The sequence below is a fragment of the Prionailurus bengalensis genome, chromosome C2, assembly GCF_016509475.1.
Source record: "Prionailurus bengalensis isolate Pbe53 chromosome C2, Fcat_Pben_1.1_paternal_pri, whole genome shotgun sequence".
Lineage (NCBI taxonomy): Eukaryota > Metazoa > Chordata > Mammalia > Carnivora > Felidae > Prionailurus > Prionailurus bengalensis.
In genome coordinates, this window is record NC_057350.1 from 17,516,523 (window position 1) to 17,525,652 (window position 9,130).

The 9,130-nt window shown below is 37.0% G+C and overlaps 1 pseudogene; it reads left to right on the top strand.

Annotated features, from left to right (window-relative positions):
- Positions 1 to 457: 457 nt before the first annotated feature.
- Positions 458 to 660, top strand: LOC122492564 (annotated as a pseudogene).
- Positions 661 to 9,130: the final 8,470 nt, after the last annotated feature.

Below are 9,130 nucleotides of genomic sequence, written 5' to 3' on the forward strand. Positions count from 1 at the left end.
ACTGTAGCCGGAGGAATATAAGTTTCATTGTCATGAAATAAGATAGTTTCAAGTGCAAATGATTATTAACTAATATTGCCTCTTGTTCTGAAAGCTGTCAGAGCTTTGCTATGCGGCACTGAAACAGCTGAGAATGTTCTGTCCAGAAACCACTGGGAGAAACCTTCTAGCTGGGTTGAAGTACAAACACTAGATGCTTGCTAAGGATGTAAGAGCCATATGTTTGTTTCTGGGTCACACACAAAAAAATGAACACCATTTTTTTTTTTTAGTCTAAGGTATTTGTTTCTTTGATTAATTAAACACTTATTAAGTGCTTGCAAACGGATAGGCACTATGACTTCTTAGCAATTGACAAGTAACACCAATCTTGCTGTCATGGAGATTGCAATCTAGAAGACACTGATTGATCATTTAACATTCTCTACAAAAAAAAATGTCAAAACAAATAAAATAAAAGACTACCTTCAGGGATCAGGTCTATAGCTTGTTACTAAAGAAGTTTCTCGGTACATGTTCAGGACTGGAAACCACAAAGAGGAAGTGCAGGGTCCTTTCTAGAATGTAAAGCTCATTCTGGGTATTGCTTCTGCAGCTGCCCTTTGCTATTGATGGTCTTTCTCCCCTCGAACAAGAGGGAAGGGAAACTATTTGAGCGGGGAATAAAAGTCAAAAACAAACAAACAAAAAAACAAAAACAAAAAACAATGAAAAGACTTAAAAAAAAGCTCTGTTGGTTAGGATAAGCTAACTGCTGTAAAAATAGATCTAAAGATGTAGGGGCTCAACTTAATGAAAGTTCGTATCTCATTCGTATTTCATTCTTGGGCAAGCCGTTTGGGATAAGGGACCTGTTTTCATCCATGCTGCCATTTTGGCCCTAGACACCTTTATTATTTTTTTTTCAATGTTTATTTATTTTGGGACAGAGAGAGACAGAGCATGAACGGGGGAGGGGCAGAGAGAGAGGGAGACACAGAATCGGAAACAGGCTCCAGGCTCTGAGCCATCAGCCCAGAGCCTGACGCGGGGCTCGAACTCACGGACCGCGAGATCGTGACCTGGCTGAAGTTGGACGCTTAACCGACTGTGCCACCCAGGCGCCCCGACACCTTTCATTCTGCTGTTCTAGCATCCCATAGGGCCTGTCATCAACAGCCATCAAGCAGAAGGTGTCAGACCATGAGGAAGGCACACCCACTTCTGAAAAGCCTTGGTCCCAAAGTGGCACAGGCCACCTTTCCTTTCATTCAATTGACTGATGACTGGTACCAATACAATGACCAAAATAATCACCACGCATAGTAATGAGGGGGTGGTGTGGAAGTAGCAAATGTAATCATTGATTTGGCGACTCCCTTCCAGCCACAACTTCATAGTGTGAATAAAAAGACAAAGTTTTGGTGAACGGTTAGACTTCTCTACAGTGACAGCAAAACAGAAAACGTCACTTACTAAGCAAACTTGTCACCTCTGGACCTTTCACTAGTCCTAAGGCATTAATAAAAATGTTATTATAAAAAGTTTAAATATATTTGATATACAAAAATATTGTGAAGTGTTTCAGAGAGCAATTTTCTTTTCTGGGCAGGTTTAAGCTTATCATAAAGAATATTTCCTTTGGTGAATATCTGGGTTGACAATTTGGATAATATGGCACAAGAACAGACACTCAGATCAATGGAACAGAATAGAAGACTCAGAAATGGACACACAAAGGTATGGCCAACTAATCTTTGAAAAAGCAGGAAAGAATATACAATGGAATAAAGACAGTTTCTTCAGCAAGTGGTGCTGGGAAAACTGGACAGCGATATGCAGAAGAATGAACCTGGACCACTTTCTTACACCATACACAAAAAGAAACAAAACGGATGAAAGACCTCAATGTAAGACAGGAAGTCATCAAAATCCTCGAGGCGAAAACAGGCAAAAACCTCTTTGATCTTGCTCTCAGCAACTTCTTACTCAACACATCTCCAGAGGCAAGAAAAACAAAAGCAAAAATGAACGACTAGGACCTCATCAAAATAAAAAGCTTCTGCACAGCAAAGGGAACAATCAGCAAAACTAAAAGGCAACCAACAGAATGGGAGAAGACGCTTGCAAATGACATATCAGACACAGGGTTAGTGTCCAAAATCTATAAAGAACTGATCAAACTCAACACCCAAAAGACAAATAATCCAGTGAAGAAATGGGCAAAAGACATGACTAGACACTTCTCCAAAGAAGACATCCAGATGGCTAGCTGACACATGAAAAAATGCTCACCATCACTCACCATCAGGGAAACACAAATCAAAACCATAATGAGATAGCACCTTACACCTGTCAGAATGGCCAACATTAACAACTCAGGCAACAACAGATGTTGGCGAGGATGCAGAGAAAGAGGATCTCTTTTGCACTGATGGTGGGAATGCAAACTGGTGCAGCCACACTGGAAAACAGTGTGGAGGTTCCTCAAAAAATTAAAAATAGAACTACCCTATGACCCAGCAATGGCACTACTAGGTTTATCCAAAGGATATAGGTATGCTGTTTCAAAGGGGCACATGCACCCCAATGTCTACAGCAGACTATCGACAATAGCCAAAGTATAGAAAGAGCCCAAATGTCTATCAACAGATGAATGGATAAAGAGGATGTGGTGTATATATACAATGGAGTATTACTTGGCCATCAAAAAGAATGACATCTTGCCAGTTGCAACTACGTGGATGGAACTGGAGGGTACTATGCTAAGTGAAATTAGTCAGAGAAAGACAATTATCATAAGACTTCACTCATATGAGGGCATTAAGAGACAAAATAGATGAACATAAGGGAAGGGAAACAAAAATAATATAAAAACAGGGAGGGGGACAAAACATGAGTCTCTTAAATACAGAGAGCAAACAGAGGGTTACTGGAGGGTTGTGGGAGGGGGGATGGGCTAAATGGGGAAGGGGCATTAAGGAATATACTCCTGAAATCATTGTTGCACTATATGCTAACTAATTTGGATGTAGATTACAAAAAATAAAATTTAAAAAAATCAGATAATAGTGGCCTTCCTCAAACAAGGATCTGACACAAGAATGACTGGTTATTCAAGAAATGAATTTTGAAACTACATTGTATTGTACTAACATGAGCAGAAATCTAACAATTATAAAAATTTGTCATATCAAACCCAATCTCTATTCTCATTTCAGAATTTCCTATTTTGGGGGTGCCTGGCTGGCTCAGTCAGTTAAGAATCCAACTTTGGCTTAGGTCATGGCCTCACAGTTCATGGCCTCACAGTTCATGGGAGCACTTCGGGCTCCATGCTGACAATGTGGAGCCTGCTTAGGACTCTCTCCCTCTCTCTCTGCCCCTCCCCAACTCACACTTTCTCTCTCAAAATAAATAGATAAACTTAAAGAAGAATTTCTGGGGTGGCTGCCTGGGTGGCTTAGTAAGTGAAGCATCTGACTTTTGGTTTCAGCTCAGGTCATGATCTCGCAGTTTGTGGGATGGCGTCCCTCATCAATTCTGTTCTGACGGTGTAGAGCCTGCTTGGGGTCCTCTCTTTCCCTCTGTCTCTGCTCCTCCATTGCTCTCTCTTTCTCTCACTCTCTCTCTCAAAATAAATAAACTTTATTAAAAAAAATTTCCTGTTTTGTTGAGGAGAAGATTATGTTTATAATCAAAAGTATTTGATCTTAGATGCCTCTAGCTTACCAATGTCATATCATATTGTAAGCAGATGATGTTATATTTAATTGTGAGATGAAGTACGGAGAACAGTTTGGGAGACCAGGTTACAGAGGGTAAATAAGACATCTAAAATAGATCACATCCTCCTTGCTCCAAGTTCCCTCCAACCTGTAGTAAATGCACCTCTTTGTCATTTCTCTTCTCTTTTAATCTTGTATATCTGTTTAAAACCCTCATCTTCATAAATATAGCTAGCCAAACTCTCGTGGATGAATTAGAAGTCTAAATGGAAATAAGGTATAGGCAAGTAATAAAATAAACAAAATTTCTATTTTGGTAGACTCTGTGGTCATTCCATTTCGTATGTGCTGACATATTTTCTTTATCTGAGGGAGAAATATCCCGGGACTGAACATTTAAAAAGTAAAAATCATGATGAGTTGACCATTTTTCCCTGTCCTCTCCCCAGTCACTTCTTTTTCAACTTCTTTTTAATGTTTATTTATTTTTGAAAGAGAGACAGACACAGTGTGAGCAGGGTGGGAACAGAGAGGCACATACAGAATCTGCAGCAGGCTCCAAGCTCTGAGCTCTGAGCTGTCCGCACAGAGCCTGACGCAAGGCTCAAACTTCTGAGCCATGAGACCATGACCCAAGCCAAAGTCGAATGCTTAACCGACTGAGCCACCCAGGTGCCCCATCCAGCCAGTTCTTTCTATCCAGAGGCTTGGCATAATCCTATGATCCCATAATCTTATCCTGGACAATGAGACCTGAGTAGAAGTCGGCCATGGGTTTCTAGAACAAGTACTTTCTTGATAAAGAGACAGTACAGCTAGAAAAAGCCAAGAGTTGTCCACTTTTTTTCTACCTTCTTGCTTTGAACTTGTATTATTTTCTCCCCATGCATCTACCTCTGTGTCCAAATTTCTCCTTTTTATAAGGATACCAGTCATATTGTATTAGTCCTTAATCTCTAAAAACCCTATCTTTAAAAGGTCACATTTGGAGGTACTTAGAGTTAAGACTCTCATGGATTTTTTGGTGGAGGCAGGGGGAGGAACACAATTCAACCCAAGAAAGAACTCAAGTATGATGTTGAGTTAGAGTAACCATCTTGTAACAGCGAGGCAACCAGTATGAGAACGAAGTCCAATAACGCAAGACATGCATGGCAGACAGAAAGTCAGAGTAAGAGTCACTGATGGCCCTAGAGAACACTGGCCTACCCCTACCTAACTCAGAATAACAATTTCTCTAAAATATATTTCCACACTAAAATATATATATATATATACCAAGGACTTTCTTCATTTAAACATTGACTACTTCAGAAATTCTTGAAAGATTTAGAAGCACCTAAGATTAGTATGGCCAAAGGCATAGTTTACCTTATATTTAATACATTTAATTATACTAATCTGAAAATGGATGTCTTCTTATATTTTAATCTAATGATTTACATTTTCACCTTAATTACAAAAATGCTTGATAAAAGTGATTATTTTTAGGCATTTGTAAATTTTATTTTGATTGCTGAAGAATTTGTATAGAACATATCCATAAAGGGGCACCGGTTTGGCTCAGTTGATTAAGCATCCGACTCTTGGTTTTGGCTCAGATCATGATCTCACGACTGTGGGATTGAGACCTGTATTCTGATCATGTGCTGGGTGTGGACACTGCTTGGGGTTTTCTCTCTCCTTCTTTCTCTGCCCCTCCACCACACTTCCTCTCCCTCTCAAAATAAATAAACTCAAAAATAAATAAATAAATAAATAAAAAGACTATATCTAGACAGTAATAGATTTCTAATTTCTTCATTTTCAAATGAACCAAAATACTTTGTTTCTATAAAAATTGACTCTGGAAATATTGTGTCATCAGTTTGTAAAGAATTCAATTAAAGACTTATTGAATTATGGCCCTCTGAATGCTCTCACTTCTATTTCTATTTTTTTCTAAGCCCTACTCCTTGAAGATCTTATTTTTCTATATATCAGTATTTAACACCATCCACATAACCATAATAGGCAAGACAATATCATTGTCCAGTAATGGAGTAAAATAGTTCCAATTCTATAGCATGTTATTATTTTCATGCTGTTATTTATGATGTCTGTGATGCCTGTATTGAAACCACTAGTGTTAATGCTCTGTGTTAAATTCCCCATGGTATAAACTCATTCCATTTCATCAGTCTTAAAACAGAACACTTGCTATCTAATTGAATCATGTTTGCATTTCCAGCTGTGTGTAGGCAGCTAGCCACATTCTTTTCTATTCATATAAACAGACTATTACAATTATGTAAACAGTGTAACTTTTAAATGCTCATTATGTTCCATTAGATCTATTTACTAGACTCACTAATCTCGAGACATCAAAATTGGAAAGAAAGGATATTAGATTAGGGTAGAAGTCTAAGACTGGCCAACAATGCATATGCCTAGTTTTACATAAGAAGGAGGGAGCAGAAATCACTTTTTTAGTAAGGAAAACCTGAGGAAGTGTGGCAACGGAAGTTAACATTTAAAGATGAGCCATTTCTATGGGAATCATAGTCTGACAGATCAAGTAGAAATTGATGTAAACTAGGGTAAATTGTTGACGTAAAGACTCATGATGAATTTCTGTGAATGTATCAGCTGTCAAACTTCTGAGTTTAAACAATATTTAAACAAAGTAGTGACGTGACATTTATAATGTATACTTTGGGAAGAAATAGAAAATTATTCCCCATCATATTTCTCTTTGGCTTAAAAGAGGACAGTACTTTTTTACTCTTCTCACTCGGCCAAATTTGGGATTGATATAAAAATAATAGAGTTTGTCTGGGGGAGGAGAAATAGTCTAATGAATGGAACCAAGGCGGAAGTGCTTTAGAGAAAATAGATGGTTTTATTAGCTTTTTGGTGACAGCTATTATTAATGTGTGCTCCAATTCTTGATGCTGAAATAATACTGTAGAATAAATCCTTTCTAAATCAAATAATGAATTGATGCTATGTATATCTCAATGCATTCAAATCGTTTGAAATCATACATTTACAGTACAAAAATAATTCTAATGACAAAGTCTTTCAATAATTATATAATCATGCTATGGTATGGTTGGAAAGAATCTTACATACCAGGTGAAGCACCTTCCCTCTCAACTCAGAAATCTCCTATGTTTCCTCCAATATGAAACCAGGTTGACTCCTCCAAATATTCCAGGAAAGAATCTTACACTCCAGGAAAGAATATTGCATACAAGCACCTTCCCTCTCAACTCAGGAATTTCCTATGTTTCCTCCAAGATGAAATCAGGGAGGCTCCTTCGAATAGTCCAGTGAGGAAAGATTTCAGTCCAATTTCAGGGCTACGGGATCCATTTCTGAACAAATATGTGATACGAATTTGCTTAATTAAATATGCTTTTCCTTAATTATCATTATATTTCCCTTGTTCCATCTTCCACTAGTTTACAGAACAAATTCAATCTGTCTTAAAAGTACTATACACTAACCCAATGCCTTTATTCTCAATTTGACTTTACGTCCATGGAGGGCAGGGACACTGTTGACAAGACTCTATAGTATTATCATAACCACATAACTACATACCATCATGGCATGTGGGACCAGTGAGCACTTGAAATGCAACTGTTTCAAAGTGAGATGCGCTGTAGGCATAAAATACACAACACAAAGGAATTTTTATAGTGATTACATCTTTAAATCAAAATTTCTTGGAAGTATTGGGTAAACAAATTAAATTTACTTGTTTCTTTTTACTTTAATGTGGCATTTAGAAAAGGTGACTTTGCATATTATATTTTAATTGGATAATCCCCCTCTGGAAGAATTATTGATAACACTTCATATGGAGAAATAGTCATGATCTGCATTCATAATTCTTATTGGCTTACCATCATACTGTTAAGAAATATCAGTGTTTTCCATTAGATGTTAACTCAAAGGAGGTCTTTCCTCTGATAATCTAGTCACTTATCAGCAGTGCTAAAATCTGTTCTAATCTATTTGCGAGACTGAGCTTTTCAATTTTCTCACTAATTTTAAGCGGTCTTTAATTAAACAATAGAAGCACTTCTTTAAGGCTTTTTCCTGCTTCATTCAGCTTTTGTAATCCTCTCAATCTGTTTTTCTGAATCATATTTATGGCTTTGTTATCTGATAAGTGTTTTGTTTTGTTTTGTTTTGTTTTGTTTTGTTTTCATATAAAATACATGGTTTCAAGCCTAGGTCTTAATTTCATCATGTGAGTGTCATAAATATCATTTACTAGGACACGATTGTTAGGAAACAAAATATTAAAACAATGAAAGAAAATACGTGTTTCCCATTTAATAGTTGCCATTTCAAGAACTATGTTTCAGGTCAACGTTAAATCTGTTACTAATGTAAGGGCAACATGATGGCAGGACAGTACTATTTTCCCAATAATCCATTAGGGTTCCATTAAATGGGATTTCAAATGATCTCACTGTGTCAGTGACTTTAGAAACAAGTAGAAACTCTTAAGCACGTTTAATATTTAATTTCCCATTATCTTTTTAAAAGAAATGTATTCTCCGTTCATACCTCTGTTTTCTGGCTCACACATTAAGCAAGAATAATGAAGTGCTGCTTCCAAACTGAATTCTTTTAGAAGTTCAGCAATAGAACAAGACTTTCCTTTCAGAAAATCAATCTTCAAGAATAAGCATTGCCCTAAGACTCGAATTGGTCACGCACTTACTGCCTGGGACAGAATTGCACTCTGGGCTACTTCGTGGAGTTCTAACTCAACATAAACTATTAGATAAATACATTCAGAAAAAAAATCTAAAAACACATTGTGAACATGTACCAAGGCCATATTTATTCTAGCAGGTAGACAGAATTGTTAATATGTCCCCCTTTAATACTGAGCACTTGATAAATTGAGATCAAGGAAAAAGTCTTCTTCCGATGACATTTTAGGACATATGTTTAGCATGCAACATTAGCAAAAGTTGAGACCTATCAGATGCTTGAAAATAAAGTCTGTGTAAAATTGGTGTTAATAGGGATGGTCCCATTAAATCAGATTCCTTTCTTTTTTCACCTCTCCTTACTATTCCCCAAAGTTTTGTGTATTTATTATTGGGTGGCCTAGTTATCTCTCATTCCCATTACTCTTTTCCTTTATTTGAATTTTCAAAAGATTTAACTTTTGATAAGTCAAGGCTACCCTATACTTGTCTCCACATTTACTTTATTTATGGATGTTCATGACCACACATGTAGAGGTTTACGTACTTTTATTTCTGGGATGCTGTTTCCTAGAAATCAATACATAATTTCCTATAACTTGGCTCTAGGAAATATTGAGGCTGTACTCTATTACAGCAGCTGAAAACAAGATGGTGTCTGAAAACATTGCTAGAAACCATGTAATCAAAAATTGTGGTTATATA